The sequence below is a fragment of the Ranitomeya imitator genome, chromosome 8 (assembly GCF_032444005.1).
Source record: "Ranitomeya imitator isolate aRanImi1 chromosome 8, aRanImi1.pri, whole genome shotgun sequence".
NCBI lineage: Eukaryota > Metazoa > Chordata > Amphibia > Anura > Dendrobatidae > Ranitomeya > Ranitomeya imitator.
Window position 1 is genome coordinate 99996233 of NC_091289.1, and position 22357 is coordinate 100018589.

Sequence of the window (22357 nt, forward strand, 5' to 3'; positions counted from 1 at the left end):
ATCCATAAATTAATTTAAAGGTGTACTCTCATGTTATTAACTTGCTTCATTTAGTTAGCATGAAAATATGAAAGTTAGTAATCGCCTTGCTTTTTCTTTCTACTGTCATGTTCATGCTGTGAGAGCTTTTATCATGTGTACAGCTTGTATTCATGGAACTTGGTCACCAGTGCCTCCTTTGTGCTACTTACATTCTAGGAGAGGAGTTAAATCCTAATAACCAGTTCAGCTCTCTCCAGCTCATTAACATCTATAAAGCTTTAGGCTGCTTCCCTCACATCCTCTTTGCTTCTGACAGGGCTTCTATTAGTCCTGATTCTGAAGAATCACAATTCCCGAATCCCAAGAAAAATCTATTTCAAAAGCAGTTCGCCTAATCATGTCTCTCGCTTTCTTTTGCTATGCTCTTACTGAAAGGTCATGATGTCTCTATATGTAAATATAATGAGAACAGTGTAAACCTAGAAAAACACTGACATACTGTTAGGGCTAGCGGAACGCACCAAATAATAAGACTGATAGTGTTCGTAGCCCGGGGTCCACCGTGCAGAGATGGAACCTGCTGCTGAGTAATGACGGACTATATGGCGGTACTCATATGTATACTCGCGTGGGTTAAACTTCACCCAACGTGAAGGAAGCGATCCTGTTGCGTCACAGGATCGCGGTACCGCACATAGAAGGCGAGCAAGCAGTCAGCGAACTTAACCCCAACTAGGATTGAAGTCCGATTAGACCACTTGCTGACACAACACCGCAACAGGGTGTGTTAGGCAACTCTTATAATTAGAGCACCGAAGTGCGAACTGTGCCGTGCTGGCAGGCACCACTAAGCACCCAGACGTGGGTCAGGAAGCGCACTACTGGCGCGTGGCGCCGCACTGGCGGTCACAGCAATAGACGCTGATACGTGTGTGACACGTTGAGTGATTTGTCGGGTGCTAGATAGCAGCCATACTCCATACGCGAACAGTCATACAATAGGGTAGGGGTATTTAATGAACGACTTGCACTCACAACAAACACACGTATTCAATTGTACACTAGCGCATGGCCGTGCGGTCATGCGCAGTTTATATAATTGCAGGACAGGAAGTGGCCACAGAAACTTTGCCCTTCCAGGGCCTGCCAAGAGGACCAATGGAATGCGCTGCAGAGCCAGAGCACATGACCCTCGATCTCCAACGGGAGATCTTGCTCTGGGCATGCTCAGTGTGCGCAAACAAGGACTTAGACCCAGGGAAGTCCGCTCGCCGCTGACCAGCACTGACTTTAATGGCAGGAGCTGAAGAAGCAACAGTAACTCTCTGTACAGAGTGAGAGCGAGCAAGACACTGGGAGCGACGTCCCTGCTGAGCAGACTCCACTGCGGCTGGAGGAGAATGGGAGACAGATCGAGATTCCCCCTGTGCAGCAGAGGAAACTCGACTCCTAACATTACACCCCCTCCTAGGGCCCCCCCCCTCCTTGGGCCTCGCTACGCTCGAAGGCAGCAATGAGCTGTGGGGCCCGAATGTTTTCAGCAGGCTCCCAAGACCTGTCCTCTGGACCATAACCCTTCCAATCCACCAAATAAAACTTTTTGCCGCGTACCACCTTGCACCCCAAAATAGCGTTCACCTCGTAATCGTCCGTAGACGAACCCGATGTCCCGGCAGATGACTTGGAAAACCGGGACATGTATACGGGTTTCAAGAGGGACACATGAAAGGTGTCGGTGATACCCAAGCGTGGAGGAATAGCCAGGCGGTAGACCACAGGATTAACCTGTTCGAGAACCTTGAAGGGACCCAAGTAGCGAGGAGCAAACTTAGTGGACTCAACTCGCAGCCTGATGTTACAGGCGGAGAGCCACACCAAGTCGCCAGGGGCAAAAGTCGGAGCGGGGCGCCAATGAACATCGGCGGAGGACCTCATTCTCTCCTTGGAGGCCCGAATGGCATCCTGCGTGCGATCCCAAATGCCCCGTGCCTCCACAGCCCAGTCTGCCACCCTGGGATCAGCGGAAGACACAGGCATGGGCACAGGAACACGCGGATGCTGGCCGTAATTTAAGAGGAATGGAGTCTGACCGGTAGAGTCGGCTACGGCATTGTTAAGTGCAAACTCTGCCCACGGTAGCAAGCATGCCCAGTCATCCTGTCTGGCAGAAACAAAATGTCGCAGATATGTGACCAAGGTCTGGTTGGCCCTTTCTACCAACCCATTCGTCTCGGGATGATATGCCGAAGAGAGATTTAACTCAATACTGAGTAGACGACATAGCTCCCTCCAGAATCGAGACGCAAACTGGGGACCCCGGTCACTAACAATTTTGTCTGGCATACCGTGTAAGCGAAAGATATGCTTGATAAACAAGACAGCCAACGCCCGTGCAGATGGTAGCCGTGGAAGAGGCACCAAATGCACCATTTTGGAAAAATGATCGGTGATCACCCAGATAATGGTGCAATTACGAGACTTGGGTAAACCAACCACAAAGTCCATCCCGACCATCTCCCAGGGCCTGTCAGCCACGGGCAGAGGATAAAGCAACCCAGCTGGCCGTTGCCGAGGAGTCTTGTTCCTGGCGCAAGAGACACACGCCCGAACGTACTCCGTGACATCACGAGCCATATGCGGCCACCAGTATGTCCTCGCCAGTAACTTTGATGTCCTTTTAGTACCAAAATGTCCACCCACCCTGGACGAGTGCGCCCAAGAGAGAACCTCCGGTCGCAAACTAGATGGAATAAAAGTCTTGCCCGGGGGCACAGACTCCAGCGAAACCGGGGCCACGGTTCTCAAACTCTCGGTGGGGACAATAAGCCGAGGCTCCTCCTCCTCCTCCGCAGATGACACAACGGAGCGAGAGAGAGCGTCGGCCCGAATGTTCTTCTCCCCAGAAAGGAAATGGAGGGTGAAATGAAACCGGGAGAAGAACAAGGACCATCTGGCCTGGCGAGAATTCAACCGCTGAGCTGTCTGCAGATACACCAAATTTTTGTGATCTGTGAAGACTTGGAAGGGAAAACATGCTCCCTCCAAGAGATGTCTCCACTCCGAGAAAGCCAACTTCATGGCTAGCAACTCCCTGTCCCCGATGGAATAATTCCTCTCTGCTGGTGCGAAGGTCTTGGAGAAAAAGAAGCAAGGATGCTTCCGACCTTGAGCATCCTTTTGGAAGAGGACTGCTCCAGCACCAACAGAAGAGGCATCCACCTCCATGATAAATGGCTTACCAACATCGGGGCGATGAAGAATGGGAGCGCTAGCGAAGTGTGACTTTATAGAGATAAAAGCCTTGGAGACCTCCTCAGACCACAATTTGGGATTCGCCCCCTTCTTGGTGAGGGCAACCAAGGGAGCTACCAAAGTTGAGAAATGCGGGATGAACTGGCGATAATAATTGATGAACCCCATAAAGCGCTGCACCGCTTTAAGAGAATGGGGTTCCTGCCAGTCCATCACAGCCTGTAGTTTGGCAGGATCCATAGCCAATCCCTGGGCTGAGATGATGTAGCCTAGGAAAGGTAAGGACTCCTGCTCAAACATACACTTCTCCAACTTGGCATAGAAAGAGTTTGCCTGTAGGAGGTCGAAGACTTTGCAAACATCTCTCCGGTGGGAGTCAATATCTGGAGAGTAGATGAGAATATCATCCAGATAGACTACGACCGAGGTGGAAAGCATATCCCAGAAGATATCGTTCACAAAGTCTTGGAAAACGGCTGGGGCATTACAGAGCCCAAAGGGCATCACCAGATATTCATAGTGCCCATCCCTGGTGTTAAAAGCAGTCTTCCATTCGTCCCCCTCACGGATGCGAATCAGGTTGTAAGCACCCCGCAGATCTAATTTAGTAAATACCCTTGCTCCCCGAAGCCTATCGAACAGTTCAGATATCAAAGGCAAAGGGTATTTATTCTTAACGGTGATGGCGTTAAGACCCCTGTAGTCTATGCATGGACGCAATTCCCCACTCTTCTTCTGCACGAAGAAGAACCCTGCCCCAGCAGGTGACACTGACTTCCTGATGAACCCTCTTGCCAGATTTTCCTGGATGTACTGTGACATTGCCTCCGTCTCCGGGAGAGATAGCGGATAGACTCGACCCCGGGGAGGCTCAGCACCAGGCAAGAGGTCAATAGGACAGTCATAGGGGCGATGGGGCGGAAGGGTCTCCGCCGCCTTTTTGGAGAATACGTCTGCATACGACCAATACTGCTTGGGGAGAGAGGAAAAATCTGCGGGTACCTCAGTTGTACCTACCTGAACGCACTCCCTCTGACACCTACCCCCACAAGATTCACCCCATCCCAGAATTCTGCCTGAGGACCACTCGATATGAGGAGAGTGGTACCGTAGCCAAGGTATTCCCAACAGGACTTCATCAATTCCCTCTGGAATGACGAGCAGAGAAATAATCTTCTGATGAGATGGCGACATGGACAGAGTAAAAGGGATGGTCTGGTGAGTTATCTGTGAGGGCAGAGTCGACCCATTCACCACTCGTACCGTTACAGGTTGAGCTAGCATAACCAGAGGTATTGCGTGGCGTTGGGCGAAGGCAGAAGACATAAAATTGCCCTCCGTCCCAGAATCCACGCAGAGCTCTACCGAGTGGGAGAATGAGCCTATAGTAATTGTCCCCTTAAAGGACAATTTAGAGGCAAACGTCGCCGTGTCTAGTGTACCTCCACCTACGACCACTAGACGCTGACGTTTCCTCGACCGCTGAGGACATCTGGTGGCTAAATGTCCAGACTGCTGGCAAACATGACAGACCCTGAGTGCACAAACGGTCCGGGACTTAGGTCCCACTTGTGACACTTCCCTGGCCTCATGTGACTCAGGAACCAGGATCGGAGATTCCAGAGGTTTGGCGAAAGTAGGAGCCAGCCGAAACCTCTGCCTACACTGGGCTCGCTCTAACCTCCGCTCGTTAAAACGGAGGTCAATTCGAGTGGAGACTGTTATTAACTCCTCCAGTGTGGCAGGAATCTCCCTAGTGGCCAGAGCGTCCTTTACATGGTCAGCCAAGCCCCTCCAAAATATGGGGATAAGAGCTTTATCCGACCATTCCAGCTCAGATGCTAAAGTGCGGAATTGGACGGCAAAATGACTGACCAAGGACTCACCCTGAGTTAATGCCAGCAGTTGGAGCGCAGTGTCATGGGTGACTTGAGGTCCTAAAAAGACCTGTTTTAAAGTGCTCAAAAACAGAGGAGCACTCTGCACCACATGATCGCCACGCTCCCACAGCGGCGTAGCCCATTCCAACGCCCTGTCCGACAATAGAGACACAATAAATCCCACCTTAGCCCGCTCTGTGGGGAAACGTGCAGCCAGAAGCTCGAGATGAATAGAGCACTGACTCACGAATCCCCTACAAAATTTGCTATTACCAGAAAATTTTTCTGGCAGCGGGAGGCGAGAAAATGTCGGAGCAGGCGTGACAATGGACAAAGTTGCTGCAGCCACGCTGGCAGCCTGTACAGCAACTGCGGTAACATCCACAGCTGAGGTTGCGCTCTCGAGAGCCGCCAACCTACCCTCCAGCTGCTGTATATACCGCAGGGATTGCTGTTTGTCCGTCATCACTAGCCAGACCCTGGCGCTAGTGTAATGTTAGGGCTAGCGGAACGCACCAAATAATAAGACTGATAGTGTACGGTGCGTTCGTAGCCCGGGGTCCACCGTGCAGAGATGGAACCTGCTGCTGAGTAATGACGGACTATATGGCGGTACTCATAAGTATACTCGCGTGGGTTAAACTTCACCCAACGTGAAGGAAGCGATCCTGTTGCGTCACAGGATCGCGGTACCGCACATAGAAGGCGAGCAAGCAGTCAGCGAACTTAACCCCAACTAGGATTGAAGTCCGATTAGACCACTTGCTGACACAACACCGCAACAGGGTGTGTTAGGCAACTCTTATAATTAGAGCACCGAAGTGCGAACTGTGCCGTGCTGGCAGGCACCACTAAGCACCCAGACGTGGGTCAGGAAGCGCACTACTGGCGCGTGGCGCCGCACTGGCGGTCACAGCAATAGACGCTGATACGTGTGTGACACGTTGAGTGATTTGTCGGGCGCTAGATAGCAGCCATACTCCATACGCGAACAGTCATACAATAGGGTAGGGGTATTTAATGAACGACTTGCACTCACAACAAACACACGTATTCAATTGTACACTAGCGCATGGCCATGCGGTCATGCGCAGTTTATATAATTGCAGGACAGGAAGTGGCCACAGAAACTTTGCCCTTCCAGGGCCTGCCAAGAGGACCAAAATGGAATGCGCTGCAGAGCCAGAGCACATGACCCTCGATCTCCAACGGGAGATCTTGCTCTAGGCATGCTCAGTGTGCGCAAACAAGGACTTAGTCCCAGGGAAGTCCGCTCGCCGCTGACCAGCACTGACTTTAATGGCAGGAGCTGAAGAAGCAACAGTAACTCTCTGTACAGAGTGAGAGCGAGCAAGACACTGGGAGCGACGTCCCTGCTGAGCAGACTCCACTGCGGCTGGAGGAGAATGGGAGACCGCAGCGGAGACGGGTCGAGATTCCCCCTGTGCAGCAGAGGAAACTCGACTCCTAACACATACTGTTAGGCTATGTGCACACAGTGTATTTTTGATGCGCGGAAGTGGGCCAAAAACGCAATGGAATCCTTATGCAAGGTAATTCAATGACAATCCTGAAGTGTTGTGCACATGAATAGTACATTTCCGTGTGTATTTTCAGTGCCTTTTTTTTCTGCAGTATGTAAATTTTTGTGTTTCTGCAGCATTTCCGCACCAATTGACTTCAATTGAGTCAGTCAAATCAGCAGCAAAAACGCCGGTATTAAAATGTTTGCAGATTTGCTAAGTTTTTATTTTATCTCACGTTTAGCGTGACCACAAATAATTGATCTCCACTAAGGCCTCCCGAAGAAGCATTGCGAAACGCGCGTCGGGGCAGAGGGACGCCAAGGTACTTCCACATGGTTGATTGCGAGGTAATTACATATATTTTCTAGCTACATATCGAGCGCTGTATATATACCGTATTTGCCTGTATATATTGGAGTTCTAAACAGTTAGGGCACGCTTGTTAACCTTTTTACTAAGAACAACAATGGCTTAGAGTTTCATTATGTGCATCCCTTTACTATAGACCAATTTATATTATATCACATGGTCTAATATTGTTCAGTGGCGATATGTTATTCCTTATGCTTACTAATAATCAACCTAGTTACCTTTATAAGTACCTATGGCAGCATAGTCCCTTGTTCACTGGATTTTGTACCCTTTTCAGCATGTAGTATTGGTGTTTTTAAACATTTTTTATGATATTTTCTTGTGAATAAAATACTGTTTTACATCAGTACCTTAGTGGAGATCAATTATTTGTAGTCATGCTAAACGTGAGATAGGTTATTTGTAAAGGTACTATACCCCTCATATGGAAGGGGTTCTAATTTACAGGTTATTGAGCAACTTTTTTGTGAATATATGAGTTTTTATTTTGCGGTTTACCTGCTTACTTACTATAGTGCTTCCCACACTGTCATCTGTGTGACAGAATGGGAAACACTCCGGCACAATGGTTTTTATCGGCGGTAATGCAATCGCCGGGAAAAACCGTCAGTCAGAGCGCTTGCGGGATCATGCTGGCAGATGTCAGCTCTCCAAATTCTGCCATTTCTGCGCTCCATTTAATTTTTGTTGCAGTGTGTTAGCATAGTTATTGACACCAGTTTGCTGGTAAAAATAGTTACCTACAGGCCAGCTATTTCAAACTGTGGTTCGTCGGTCACGCACGGATCACATATACAGTAAGTTTGCTCCAAATTCAGCCATTTTAAGTTAACGTTGAAAATATTGTCCTTCATTTAAAATGGGCAAGGTGCATGGCAAGGGAAATGGACATGATGGTGATGGTGCATGCTGTGGCCGTGGGCAAGCTGAAATTGTGCTACCATAAACACCCGCATCTTCTCGCCCGACCTTAATGTACGAATTACAAGGGGACCGCAGCACACCACTATTGAACCCAGAGCAGTGTCAAAAGGTTGTGGGTTGGATAGCGGATAATGCTTCCAGTCACTTTGCCACCACCACCCTGTCTTCCACACGGTAAAGTCTCAGTAGCCGTGAGTCTGGACTGCATATTCCAATCCTCACCCTGATCCTCCTTCCTCCCACCATGCTGAGTGACGGAAACAACTAATCCCACACTCTGAAAGAGCAGGCAAATCTGTGGCAGACACCGCTGAACCTACAGCCAGACATGGCCGTGTGTGACAATGGCCGAAACCTGGTGGCGGCTCTGAGGTGAGGCGAGCTCACACACATACCATGCCTGGTCCATGTGCTTAACCTCGTGCTTCAGCGGTTTCTCAAAACCTACCGGGAGCTGCAGGATCTGCTTGTCAAAGTACGCTGCCTGTGTGCCCATTTTAGAAAGTCAGCTGCAGCTTCCACCACCCTTGCCACGCTTCAGTAGCGTTTGCAGCTTCCGGCATACCGATTGATGTGAGATGTCCCCACGCGTTGGAACTCTACACAGATGCTGGAAAGGATTTGTGAGCAGAAGAGTGCAGTTGTTGACTACCAGCATCAACAAGGCCATCAGTATTCAGTTTAGACTCAGCACATAAGACCTCAGGAGTGGACATGGATGTCAGACATATGTACCATCCTCCAAAACTTTGAGGACTCCACCAAGATAGTGAGCGGCAATGATGCCATAATTAGCATCACCATCCCACTTCTCTGTGTTCTGAAAGGCTCTCTGCTCACAATCAAAGAGGATGCATTCCAGACGGAGATGGAGAAAGGAACCATACAGGGTGATTACACATAGCCCAGACTCATCTCATCCCAACGTGGATTGGGTGACAAATAGGAATAGGAGGAGAAAGAACAGTAGCTAGTTTCATGCGCTATAAGCGATACTACCTGTGCAACTGTCATACCATCTGTTCAGCGTGGATGGCTTGAGGACAGGGAGGAGAAGGAGGAGAGCATGGTCAGTTGTCCTGTTGGTGAATACACGGAAGTCTTGCCTGTTAACAGTCTGGCATGCATGGCTGAGTTTATGTTACACTGCCTTTCCTGTGACCCTCGCATTCTCAAAATTTTGGGTGACAGTCATTACTGGTTAGTGAGACTTCTAGACTCATGCTACAAGGAGAACTTTCTATCTCTTATTACTGAGGTGGACAGGTCTACTAAAATGGGGCAGTACCGGAAGGCCTATGTTGCGGAATTATTAAAATTATTCTCATCTGAAAACTCTGGCGGCAGATGTCACAGTTCATTAGACAACCAGGCGATAGAGACAACTCCAGTTCAGCAGAGGCAGGGGAACACTGGCAAAGTTCTGGGAGACTTTTCCCAAACCCTCCCATCGCACAGGCCCTGAGGCACAGGGTACTCTCATTAGGAGTGCAAAGTTTGGGAAGATGCTGAGGGAGTACCTTGCTGGCCTTACCAACATCCTCCATAATTTCTCTGTGCCTTTTATTTATTGGGTATCCAAGCTGGATGCGTGTTATGAACTGGCTTGGCTCTCTATGCCTTGGAGGTCCTGGTCTGTCCTGCCGCTAGCGTAAGGAGCACCAGATTTTACTGTTATGGTTTGCAGGTACCATGACCCACTTGGAGAGCCCATGAGGTGCTAGAACAGCAGAACCCTCCATAATTGACCCCATTTTACAAACTATACCTCTCAATGAATTCATGTAGGGGTGCAGTGATCATATTGACACCACGGGTGTCACAGAATTTTATACCATTGAGCAGTGAAATAAAAATAACTAAATTTTTACGAACAAAATTTAGTTTCATCCCCAGATTTTACATTTTCACATAAGTGGGTAAAAATGGCACCAAAATCTGTCCGACAATTTCTACCGAACGTCGCAATACCCCATATATGGCTGTACAGTACTGCTTAGGGTACGTTCACATTTGCGGTTTGCGCCGCAGCGTCGCCGCCGCAACAAAACGCATGCGTCGTGCGGCCCTATCTTTAACATTGGCGCCGCATGGGGCCGCATGTGCATGCGTTGTGTTGCGTTTTACGCCGCATGCGGCGTTAGGGCGCACCTGTCTGGGCGCGGCAAACGCAACATGTTGGATTTTTTGTGCGGCGCCGACCTTTTAAAAAACGCATGCGTCGTGCGGCCCTATCTTTAACATTGGGGCCGCATGTGCATGCGTTTTGCTGCGTTTTTGTTTGCGTTGTGCGTTGCGGCGACGACGCTGCGGCGCACAACGCAAATGTGAACTTAGACTTAGCCATACAGACAGACTCGGAAGGAATGGAGTGCTATTTGCCTCCTGGAGCACAGATTTTTATAGAAGGGTTTGCGGACTCAATATACAGAGCCCCTAATTGCTAGAAGACCAGAATCCCCCCTCAAGTTACCACATTTAGGAAATTATATCTCTTTGGGAATTTATCTACAGGTGTAGTGCTGATTTTGACTCCATGGGTATTTTCCTGAAACAAGCAGCAATGAATGTTGCCAAGTGAAAATTGCAAACTTCTGCTGTAGTGACCAGTAAGTTGCAGTCACCAGTACGCTATGCCCAGTCTGTGCTTCTGGAGGCATGCACCTGTAAGTTAGGCAGGTTTTCATATCTTCAGAAATGCCAAATGTAGATACTATATATGGTTTAGGTACACTGTGGGGCTCAGAACGGAGGGGGGCATTTGGATTTGGGAGCACAGAATTTACTGAATTTCTTTTGGCGGGTGAGGAGCCATTTCACTTATCCAGAGCCTTTGTACTACCAGTAACGTGGAAGCCCCCAATATTTCCATTAACAGATAACGGATCGGAGTGAGGACTTGCTTTTTTTCTGGATTGAGTTTAACCTTTTTTGGGGAACATTTTTCATAATATTTGGGATCACATTTAACTGGCGCTCTACGCTGAGCACTTAATTTGTGGTTTCCATTTAAATCTCTGAGTGATGTGACAGATGAAACCCTGAGGGATCCATTCACTATAATGAGGCAGCAGAGTTACTCTGTTCAGCAGTGTCCTAATTTTCAGAAGTGCTCAAAACTGTGGCCGATGGCACTTTTATGCACGCCTATAAAGTTGGACACCACTGGATCACAGGCGAGATGGCATCCACAGTGCCTCCATCTGAATCATTAGAAGGAATCTTCCACCAGAGGTTCCATCTGAATCACGTATTTCAGAGATTTACATGGCAAACCAGGTGTAAGCGCTCAACGCATAGCACAGGATAAATGTGCGCAGAGCTTAACTGTGATCTTTGGGAAGCAGAATGAATATATGAACAGTAGGTGAAGAATTGGTGTAATTTATTTTTACACTATTCCTTGTATGGTATAAGTGATTAGGCGACTTTATTCTTTGGATCGCTGCAATTACAACAAAACCAGATTCATATTGGGTTTTTATGTTTGGCTGCTGTCACACACTAAAAGATGCTTTATATTGCAAAAAATAGTTTTTGCATCATAACATTTTGAGAACTATAATTTTTTCATATTTTGGCCCACAGAGTCATATGATGTCTCATCCCGCATAAAACTAGCCATGACATTTTTTGATCGCTTTCTATTCCGATTTTTGTGAGGCAGAACAAACAAAAAACAGCAATTCAGGCAGTTTTAATTTTCGGGTCAGTACAATTACAGTGATACCTCATTTATAACTTTTTTTATATTTTGGCACTTTTACACAATAAAAACTATTTTATAGAAAAAATAATTATTTTTGCATCACTTTATTTTGAGAGCTATAACCTTTTTATTTTTAGCTGATAAGCTGCCATACAGCTCTGTTTTTTGAGGGCCAAAATGAGGTTTTCAGCGGTACCATGTTTATTTATATCTGTCTTTTTTATCGCGTTATTTCACTTTTTGTTCAGCAGTATGATGATAAAGCGTTGTTTTTTGCCTTGTTTTCCATTTACTTTTTATGGTGTTCACTAAAGGGGTTAACTAGTGGGACAGTTTTATAGGTTGGGTCCTTGCGGAAGCGGTGATAACAAATATGTGTACTTTTATTGTTTTTTTTTTCATTCAAATATTTATTTAGAGATACAATATCTTTTTTTTTTTTTGTCTTATTTCTAACTTTTTTACTTTGCCCCACTATGGGACAATCATTTTTTGCAGGCTGATCGCTTCTACAGCATGGAGATGAAGCAGCATCTCCATGATGCAGAAACTACAACAACACTGATCCCATAAATATCATCATAAGACTAAGAAGAGATCCCACAAAATCCATATAAAATAGATATTTTATTGACATTAAATAAATAAAAAACAGTTGATACATTCCAAGATAACCGTAATAAGGGACGCCATAAATCATATGGAGACAAGTACTGAGCATAAATATAAAGCAACCACCTAAAGTTAACAAATAGTGATGGATAACAAAGATCCTATACCAGTGGTGCTAAGATATAACAGCTAGAGTCTATCCTATGAAATGATAGATGGAGTTCTGCAACATGTATATGTACCCGGGACCCTATGGGAATATAGATCCCAATGCCGAGATCAAGGTTTCAAAGTGCTCCAGGCCATAATAAGCTGGAAGAACAAAGTACAATAGGCAAAAATAGCTCAAATCTGCAAAAGAATAAAATGCTCAAATAGCTATTTCATAAACATATACCTGCTGCAGAGCTTCTCCAGGCATCCCCTCACCCCGACACGTGTCTCATGATGATATTTATGGGATCAGTGTTGTTGTAGTGGTTGAAATGCCCTAAGTGATTTTGGACATTTGTTGATTTAATGATGCAGAAACTGTCAGCTCTGCACTGACAGACAAACTTGCTCATCATGCACTGGGCATGATCAGCAAGTTTGCTGGTGACCTGGATGTCGTCATGACGACCAGAAAGAACCTGAAGACCCACCTCTTCAGACAAGCCTACAACCTGCAGCTACCACCGATCGACCAAACCGCTGCATGACCATCTCTACCCTAACCTACTGTATTCTCACCCATCCCTTGTAGATTGTGAGCCTTCGTGGGCAGGGTCCTCTCTCCTCCTGTACCAGTTATGACTTGTATTGTTTAAGATTATTGTACTTGTTTTCATTATGTATACCCCTCCTCACATGTAAAGCGCCATGGAATAAATGGCGCTATAACAATAAATAATAATAATAATAATAATAACTATGGCAATAGTGTTCAGTGGCAGCAATTCAGGGGTTAAAGTGCCAGGAGCCTTCTGTGAATCGATCGGAATCAGCTGACACCCGGCAGCGCTTGGTCACACATAGCCCGTGTGCACGGGCAATCACGATGATGTAACATTCCGCCCATAGTCAAATAGGCCCATGGCACGTAGACGGAATATTACCTCCAATGTCAGAAAGGGGTTAAACCTTATCGTAGTCAAACAGGCTCTTCATGCATGTGTTTTGACTGTCACACAGCTGCGACACATGCAGCTGCGGCGCCGAACAGCTGATGATCTTGAGCGCTCCAGGTATCAAGGATACCAAGGTAGCTATTTGGGAAGCGCTATATCTATTCGTATAAGTTCTTATCCGAAGCTATTCGCTCATTCCTAATAATAACCCGTTAGGCCTTACCTCTGTCTCCCTCATAAAAGACCTGTGAGAGAGTCACTGGCGCTGTATGTGAGGGGAGATAAGTGTTGAAAAGGTTAGTATACTGCGTCATGTGAAAGCCACACATTTTCCTCTAGTATGATATGTGTTAAGAGTTCACCAGTCTTTACCAAGGTCTGGCCTTCATGTTGAGTAGGTCAGAGATGGGCGGGACTCCACCTGAAGAGTGTGGTTGGAAGGAGTTAAATGTCCAGCCACTGTTTTTTTTCTTCTGTGAGTTGTGTTTCTGCAGCGCCCCAGAGATCTGGTCGTTGCAGTAACGTCGCTCTGCCACTAAGGGGAGTGATGGTACGTCTGATGGCACTAAAGGAGTTCTACTGACCAGGTATCACCAGCACACATTGCACTTCACACTCCGGCCACTAGGGGGAGAAAAAGGCTTTATTTATTGGTCCACTCCTCACACTGGTAAAACTAGGGGTTGGATAGGAAGTTAGATCAGAAGCTGACTGGGTTGGATTCAGGCAGCATCCCTCAGCCGGGGGTGCTGCAGGGAGAAGATTCAGGGGGGTCCCTGTCAGGCGTGGGAACCTGGCAGGTACTTAGCGAACAGAACAGAACGTTACGGAACCGTGCCTGCACTACCTTGCGGTGGTATCCTAAGAAAGAGACACGAAGCGAAGGATATTGTGGAACAGTGAGAAACGAGATCAGCACAAGGAGAACCAGTAGGAGTCGTGCCCCAAGAATGGCAACATCCTACTGAGGCGCGTAACCGGTGGCCGGAGCACCGATGAAGTAACTCACTCTATGCCTTACTTCAAACTCCGCAGGACAGTTAATTATAGGTTGGCTGTCTACCTTAAATTACCTACGCAGACATAGGGGGCAACGCGTGGAGAGGGGCGTCACTAGGGTCCCGGAAGAGCTCCGAGCCTTCCCGTCAAACGGGTGCGTCCTAGCCATAACATACCTGGGGGACGAGAAGCTAGAAACATCTGGAACGAAAGAGAAAGAATTAGACAGAACTAGAACGAACGAACGAGAACAGAAATTGTGAGGTCTATTCCGAATGCTCAGCAGGGTAGCACTACAACACACAGGCGCTATTGGTAGGCAACGATTTCCACCTGTAAAGGGAACTCTGGATGTGCCATCGGACCGGCCGGTCTCAGACAGCCCTGTTAACTGTGCTCTGGATTGCGGATCCTGAAGTCTTCAGTAAAGAGGTAAAGAGACTGCAACCCTGTGTCCTCGTTATTGTCTGCACCTCACACTATCACCATCCACCTTACTGGGAAGCCCTGGGGACATACTTCACCTGTAGGAAATTTCACCATCTAGCTGCCATCACCCCCAGTGGACCCCAAGCAGCGTCGGTCACCCTGACCGAACACCACAGGTGGCGTCACGAAACCTTGACAGACTTGCATCACCTTTCATTGGACGCCACTTGGCAGGGTCATGGACTGGGTCCAGCCACCATGACATCCCCAGAATTGAGCCAGCAGAGGACCGGTACCAAGTAACCCGCGGCCCTGCGTCTGGGGGCGCTCTGTTATGAATAGGTAATTCAGAACCACAATGGACCTTGAAGTTCAGAGCACACAAGTGACCTGACAAAAACCACAAAACATAGGACGAGCTCTGAGACGTGGAAACTCTGCTGACCGCAATCCCTAAACCTATCAAACCACACTAGAGGTAGCCGTGGATTGCGCCTAACGCTCCCTATGCCACTCGGCACAGCCTGAGAAACTAGCTAGTCCTGAAGATAGAAAAATAAGCCTACCTTGCCTCAGAGAAATTCCCCAAAGGAAAAGGCAGCCCCCCACATATAATGACTGTGAGTAAAGATGAAAATACAAACTCAGAGATGAAATAGATTTAGCAAAGTGAGGCCCGATTTACTGAATAGACCGAGGATAGGAAAGATAGCTTTGCGGTCAACACAAAAACCTACAAACAACCACGCAGAGGGGCAAAAAGACCCTCCGCACCGACTAACGGTACGGAGGTGCTCCCTCTGCGTCTCAGAGCTTCCAGCAAGCAAGCAGAACCAAAAAAGCAAGCTGGACAGAAAATATAGCAACAAAAGAACACAAGCAGAACTTAGCTTATGCTGAGCAGACAGGCCACAGGAACGATCCAGGAGGAAGCAAGACCAATACTAGAACATTGACTGGAGGCCAGGATCAAAGCACTAGGTGGAGTTAAATAGAGCAGCACCTACCGACTTAACCTCATCACCTGAGGAAGGAAACTCAGAAGCCGCAGTACCACTCGTGACCACAGGAGGGAGCTTGATCACAGAATTCACAACAGTACCCCCCACCCTTGAGGAGGGGTCACCGAACCCTCACCAGAGCCCCCAGGCCGACCAGGATGAGCCATATGAAAGGCACGAACAAGATCGGCAGCATGGACATCAGAGGCAAAGACCCAGGAATTATCTTCCTGACCATAACCCTTCCACTTAACCAGATACTGGAGTTTCCGTCTCGAAACACGAGAATCCAAAATCTTCTCCACTATATACTCCAACTCCCCCTCCACCAAAACCGGGGCAGGAGGATCAACAGATGGAACCACAGGCGCCACGTATCTCCGCAATAATGACCTATGGAATACGCTATGGATGGAAAAAGAATCTGGAAGGGTCAAACGAAAAGACACAGGATTAAGAACCTCAGAAATCCTATACGGGCCAATGAAACGAGGCTTAAACTTAGGAGAGGAAACCTTCATAGGAATATAACGAGATGACAACCAAACCAAATCCCCAACACGAAGTCGGGGACCCACACAGCGTCTGCGATTAGCGAAACGTTGAGCCTTCTCCTGGGACAAGGTCAAATTGTTCACTACATGAGTCCAAATCCGCTGCAACCTGTCCACCACAGTACCCACACCAGGACAGTCCGAAGACTCAACCTGCCCTGAAGAGAAACGAGGATGGAACCCAGAATTGCAGAAAAACGGTGAAACCAAGGTAGCTGAGCTGGCCCGATTATTAAGAGCGAACTCAGCCAACGGCAAAAAGGACACCCAATCATCCTGATCAGCAGAAACAAAACATCTCAGATATGTTTCCAAGGTCTGATTGGTTCGTTCAGTCTGGCCATTTGTCTGAGGATGGAAAGCTGAGGAAAGACAAATCAATGCCCATCCTAGCACAAAAGGCTCGCCAAAACCTCGAAACAAACTGGGAACCTCTGTCAGAAATGATGTTCTCTGGAATGCCATGTAAACGAACCACATGCTGGAAGAACAATGGCACCAAATCAGAGGAGGAAGGTAATTTAGACAAGGGTACCAAATGGATCATCTTAGAGAAGCGATCACAAACTACCCAAATGACCGACATTTTTTGAGATACGGGGAGATCCGAAATAAAATCCATAGAGATATGTGTCCAAGGCCTCTTTTTGATCGGCAAGGGCAAAAGCAACCCACTGGCACGAGAACAGCAGGGCTTAGCCCGAGCACAAATCCCACAGGACTGCACAAAAGAATGCACATCCCGCGACAGATGGCCACCAAAAGGATCTAGCCACCAAATCTCTGGTACCAAAGATTCCAGGATGACCAGCCAACACCGAACAATGAACCTCAGAGATAACTTTATTCGTCCACCTATCAGGGACAAACAGTTTCTTTGCTGGGCAACGATCAGGTTTATTAGCCTGAAATTTTTGCAGCACCTGCCGCAAATCAGGGGAGATGGCAGACACAATTACTCCCTCTTTGAGAATACCCGCCGGCTCAGGCAAACCCGGAGAGTCGGGCACAAAACTCCTAGACAGGGCATCCGCCTTCACATTTTTAGAGCCCGGAAGGTACGAAACCACAAAGTCAAAACGGGAGAAAAACAGCGACCAACGAGCCTGTCTAGGATTCAACCGTTTGGCAGACTCGAGATAAGTCAAGTTCTTGTGATCAGTCAAGACCACCACGCGATGCTTAGCTCCTTCAAGCCAATGACGCCACTCCTCGAATGCCCACTTCATGGCCAGCAACTCTCGATTGCCAACATCATAATTTCGCTCAGCAGGCGAAAACTTCCTGGAAAAGAAGGCGCATGGCTTCATCACCGAGCAATCAGTACCTCTTTGCGACAAAACAGCCCCCGCTCCAATTTCAGAAGCATCAACCTCAACCTGGAACGGAAGCGAAACATCTGGTTGACACAACACAGGGGCAGAAGAAAAACGACGCTTTAACTCTTGAAAAACTTCCACAGCAGCAGAAGACCAATTGACCACATCAGCACCCTTCTTGGTCAAATCGGTCAATGGTTTAGCAATACTAGAAAAATTACATATGAAGCGACGATAAAAATTAGCAAAGCCAAGGAATTTTTGCAGACTCTTCAGAGATGTCGGCTGAGTCCAATCATAAATGGACTGGACCTTAACAGGGTCCATCTCGATAGTAGAAGGGGAAAAAATGAACCCCAAAAATGAAACCTTCTGAACACCAAAGAGACACTTTGATCCCTTCACAAACAAAGAATTAGCACGCAGGACCTGGAACACCATTCTGACCTGCTTCACATGAGACTCCCAATCATCCGAGAAGACCAAAATATCATCCAAGTATACAATCAGGAATTTATCCAGGTACTCTCGGAAGATGTCATGCATAAAGGACTGAAATACTGATGGAGCATTGGCAAGTCCGAATGGCATAACTAGGTACTCAAAATGGCCCTCGGACGTATTAAATGCAGTTTTCCATTCATCGCCCCGTTTAATACCCACAAGATTATATGCACCACGAAGATCTATCTTGGTGAACCAACTAGCCCCCTTAATCCGAGCAAACAAATCAGATAGCAGCGGCAAGGGGTACTGAAATTTGACCGTAATTTTATTTAGAAGGCGGTAATCAATACAAGGTCTCAGCGAACCATCCTTCTTGGCCACAAAAAAGAACCCTGCTCCCAATGGCGATGACGACGGCCGAATATGACCCTTCTCCAAGGATTCTTTTATGTAACTCCGCATAGCGGCGTGCTCAGGTACAGATAAATTAAACAGTCGACCCTTAGGAAACTTACTACCAGGAATCAACTCGATAGCACAATCACAATCCCTATGCGGAGGTAGGGCATTGGACTTGGGCTCATCGAATACATCCCGGTAATCAGACAAGAACTCTGGGACCTCAGAAGGGGTGGATGATGAGATAGACAGAAATGGAACATCACCATGTACCCCCTGACAACCCAAGCTGGACACAGACATTGATTTCCAATCTAATACTGGGTTATGGACTTGTAGCCATGGCAACCCCAACACGACCACATCATGCAAATTTTGCAACACCAGAAAGCGAATATCCTCCTGGTGCGCAGGAGCCATGCACATGGTCAGCTGGGTCCAATACTGAGGCTTATTCTTGGCCAAAGGCGTAGCATCAATTCCTCTCAATGGAATAAGACACTGCAAGGGCTCCAAGACAAATCCACAGCGCCTAGCAAGCTCTAAGTCCATTAAATTCAGGGCAGCGCCTGAATCCACAAATGCCATGACAGAATAGGAAGACAAAGAGCAGATCAAAGTAACAGACAAAAGAAATTTCGACTGTACCGTACCAATGGTGGCAGACTTAGCGAACCGCTTAGTGCGCTTAGGACAATCGAAGATAGCATGAGTGGAATCACCACAGTAGAAACACAGCCCATTCTGACGTCTGTGTTCTTGCCTTTCAGCTCTGGTCAAAGTCCTATCGCACTGCATAGGCTCAGGTTTATGCTCAGATAATACCGCCAAATGGTGCACAGATTTACGCTCACGCAAGCGTCGACCGATCTGAATGGCCAAAGACATAGACTCATTCAGACCAGCAGGCATAGGAAATCCCAGCATGACATCCTTAAGGGCTTCAGAGAGACCCTTTCTGAAGATCGCTGCCAAAGCACATTCATTCCATTGAGTGAGCACAGACCACTTTCTAAACTTCTGACAATAAATCTCTATCTCATCCTGACCCTGACACAGAGCCAGCAAATTTTTCTCTGCCTGATCCACTGAATTAGGTTCATCGTACAGTAATCCGAGCGCCAGAAAAAACGCATCAATATTACATAATGCAGGATCTCCTGGCGCAAGGGAAAATGCCCAGTCTTGAGGGTCGCCACGTAATAAAGAAATAATAATCTTAACTTGTTGAACTGGGTCACCAGAGGAGCGAGGTTTCAACGCCAGAAACAGTTTGCAATTATTTTTGAAACTCAGATATTTAGCTCTATCTCCAGAAAACAAATCAGGAATAGGAATTCTTGGTTCTAACATAGAATTCTGAGCCACAAAGTCTTGAATATTTTGTACTCTTGCAGTGAGAAGATCCACACATGAAGACAGACCTTTAATGTCCATCACCACACCTGTGTCCTGAACCACCCAAATGTCTAGGGGAAAAAAAAGACAAAACACAGTGCAAAGAAAAAAAAATGGTCTCAGAACTTCTTTTTTCCCTCTATTGAGAAGCATAGTACTTTGGGCCTCCAGTACTGTTATGAATAGGTAATTCAGAACCACAATGGACCTTGAAGTTCAGAGCACACAAGTGACCTGACAAAAACCACAAAACATAGGACGAGCTCTGAGATGTGAAAACTCTGCTGACCGCAATCCCTAAACCTATCAAACCACACTAGAGGTAGCCGTGGATTGCGCCTAACGCTCCCTATGCAACTCGGCACAGCCTGAGAAACTAGCTAGTCCTGAAGATAGAAAAATAAGCCTACCTTGCCTCAGAGAAATTTCCCAAAGGAAAAGGCAGCCCCCCACATATAATGACTGTGAGTAAAGATGAAAATACAAACTCAGATGAAATAGATTTAGCAAAGTGAGGCCCGACTTACTGAATAGACCGAGGATAGGAAAGATAGCTTTGCGGTCAACACAAAAACCTACAAACAACCACGCAGAGGGGCAAAAAGACCCTCCGCACCGACTAACGGTACGGAGGTGCTCCCTCTGCGTCTCAGAGCTTCCAGCAAGCAAGCAGAACCAAAAAAGCAAGCTGGACAGAAAATATAGCAACAAAAGAACACAAGCAGAACTTAGCTTATGCTGAGCAGACAGGCCACAGGAACGATCCAGGAGGAAGCAAGACCAATACTAGAACATTGACTGGAGGCCAGGATCAAAGCACTAGGTGGAGTTAAATAGAGCAGCACCTACCGACTTAACCTCATCACCTGAGGAAGGAAACTCAGAAGCCGCAGTACCACTCATGACCACAGGAGGGAGCTTGATCACAGAATTCACAACAGCGCTCCAACTTGGCGTCACGAACAGGATTGTACTTAAGCCTGAAGAATCAGGTCATGTGTGCCTTGGAACTGTGATTGAATTGTGCTTGAACCGTGATTTATTGCAAGGACTGTGTATTGCTGATTGTCGCATGATTCCCGCCAAAACCGCCGCCATTGCCGTGCCACGAGGAGCGCAGGAGAAGGAGGGCATGTCATGGGAGGAGATCGAGAAAACGGCGCGAACAGCAGCATCCGCCGACTCCGACTCTGACTACGGCTGCAGGATGACGAGATCAGGAATGCAGGAGCTCAGACTCCTGAAAATGGCGGAGCCTCGTGTGTGTGCAACTGCAGACCATGAGGAAGAGCTGACGACCAGCGGGTATCTGAACGACGATGAAGTGACCCGGGATCATCGCGGCCCAGTGGAGCCGAGCCAGGGCTTGCCGCCACAGGGGAATCCGGACTCCCTGGAGTTGCCAGAGGAGGCATCGAACCACCCGACTCCGGACGTGAGGTCGGCGACGGCGAGGGAATGGAAGTCGGAGCTGTGCTGGAAGATCGCACAAGGGGAGCCGTGGTCAGGGCCGCAGCGGACTCCAGTGTCATCAGCAGAGCCGACCGACATCGGTGGAACCACATCAGATGCAGGTACCAAAAGCGACCCTGCCCCTCCGACCGATCCAGCTCTGGTGACCGCTCCCCAGCCCATTGATGACTGGTCTCCCTGTTATGACCTGGTGGTAAGGACAATAATGGTGAACTCAAACTCACAAGAAAGACATGGGTCCCATATACTGAAGGGTAATGCCTAATTGGCCTGGTGTGCATACCCATGAAGTAACCGGACATTAAATGTATACTCCCGATACTTATAGAACATTAGAAAAATGGAGTTCCATACATATAGTATTATTTAAAAATTAGTACACTTTATTAAAGATATCAAAAATTACAAACAAGTAACAAAATTAACAAAAAAGACAAAAAACCCTAGTCTTGAAACTGCTGCATCCCCGGCACAATAAGTGTATCTGAATATGCCCCAAGCATGGAAATAGTCTAGCACAACATAACTGATCCAGACTATTGCATTACTAATGTGCCCAACATAAATATGAGGCAAAATCCGACCTCTATAGGATAGTACATACCCCAGGGATTGTCATAGTGACAAAAAGTCCATATGGGGAAACATAAGTGCAAAGTGTCATTATTAGATATAAAATTCCTTACCCATGCTGGAAAACAGTTAGGTGCCGGGTTGCCAGTGTGAACCCCCCTGACGCGCGTTTCGCGTAGGCTTTATCACAAGAAGGGAATAATGGACCTGGTGGTTAAGAGCACACGGAATGACCTGATAGTTACAAATAATATAGGACGAGCTCTGAGACGTGGGAACTCTGCTGACCGCAATCCCTAATCCTATCACACACACTAGAAATAGCCGTGGATTGCTCCTAACGCTCCCTATGCAACTCGACACAGCCTAAGGAACTAGCTAGCCCTGAAGATAGAAAAA

The 22357-nt window shown here is 47.4% G+C and overlaps 1 protein-coding gene across 2 annotated transcripts in view; it reads right to left on the minus strand.

Annotated features, from left to right (window-relative positions):
* Nucleotides 1–22357, minus strand: part of LOC138647880 (L-selectin-like) — a 463506-nt gene that overhangs the window by 51151 nt on the left and 389998 nt on the right. The window lies entirely within an intron of this gene.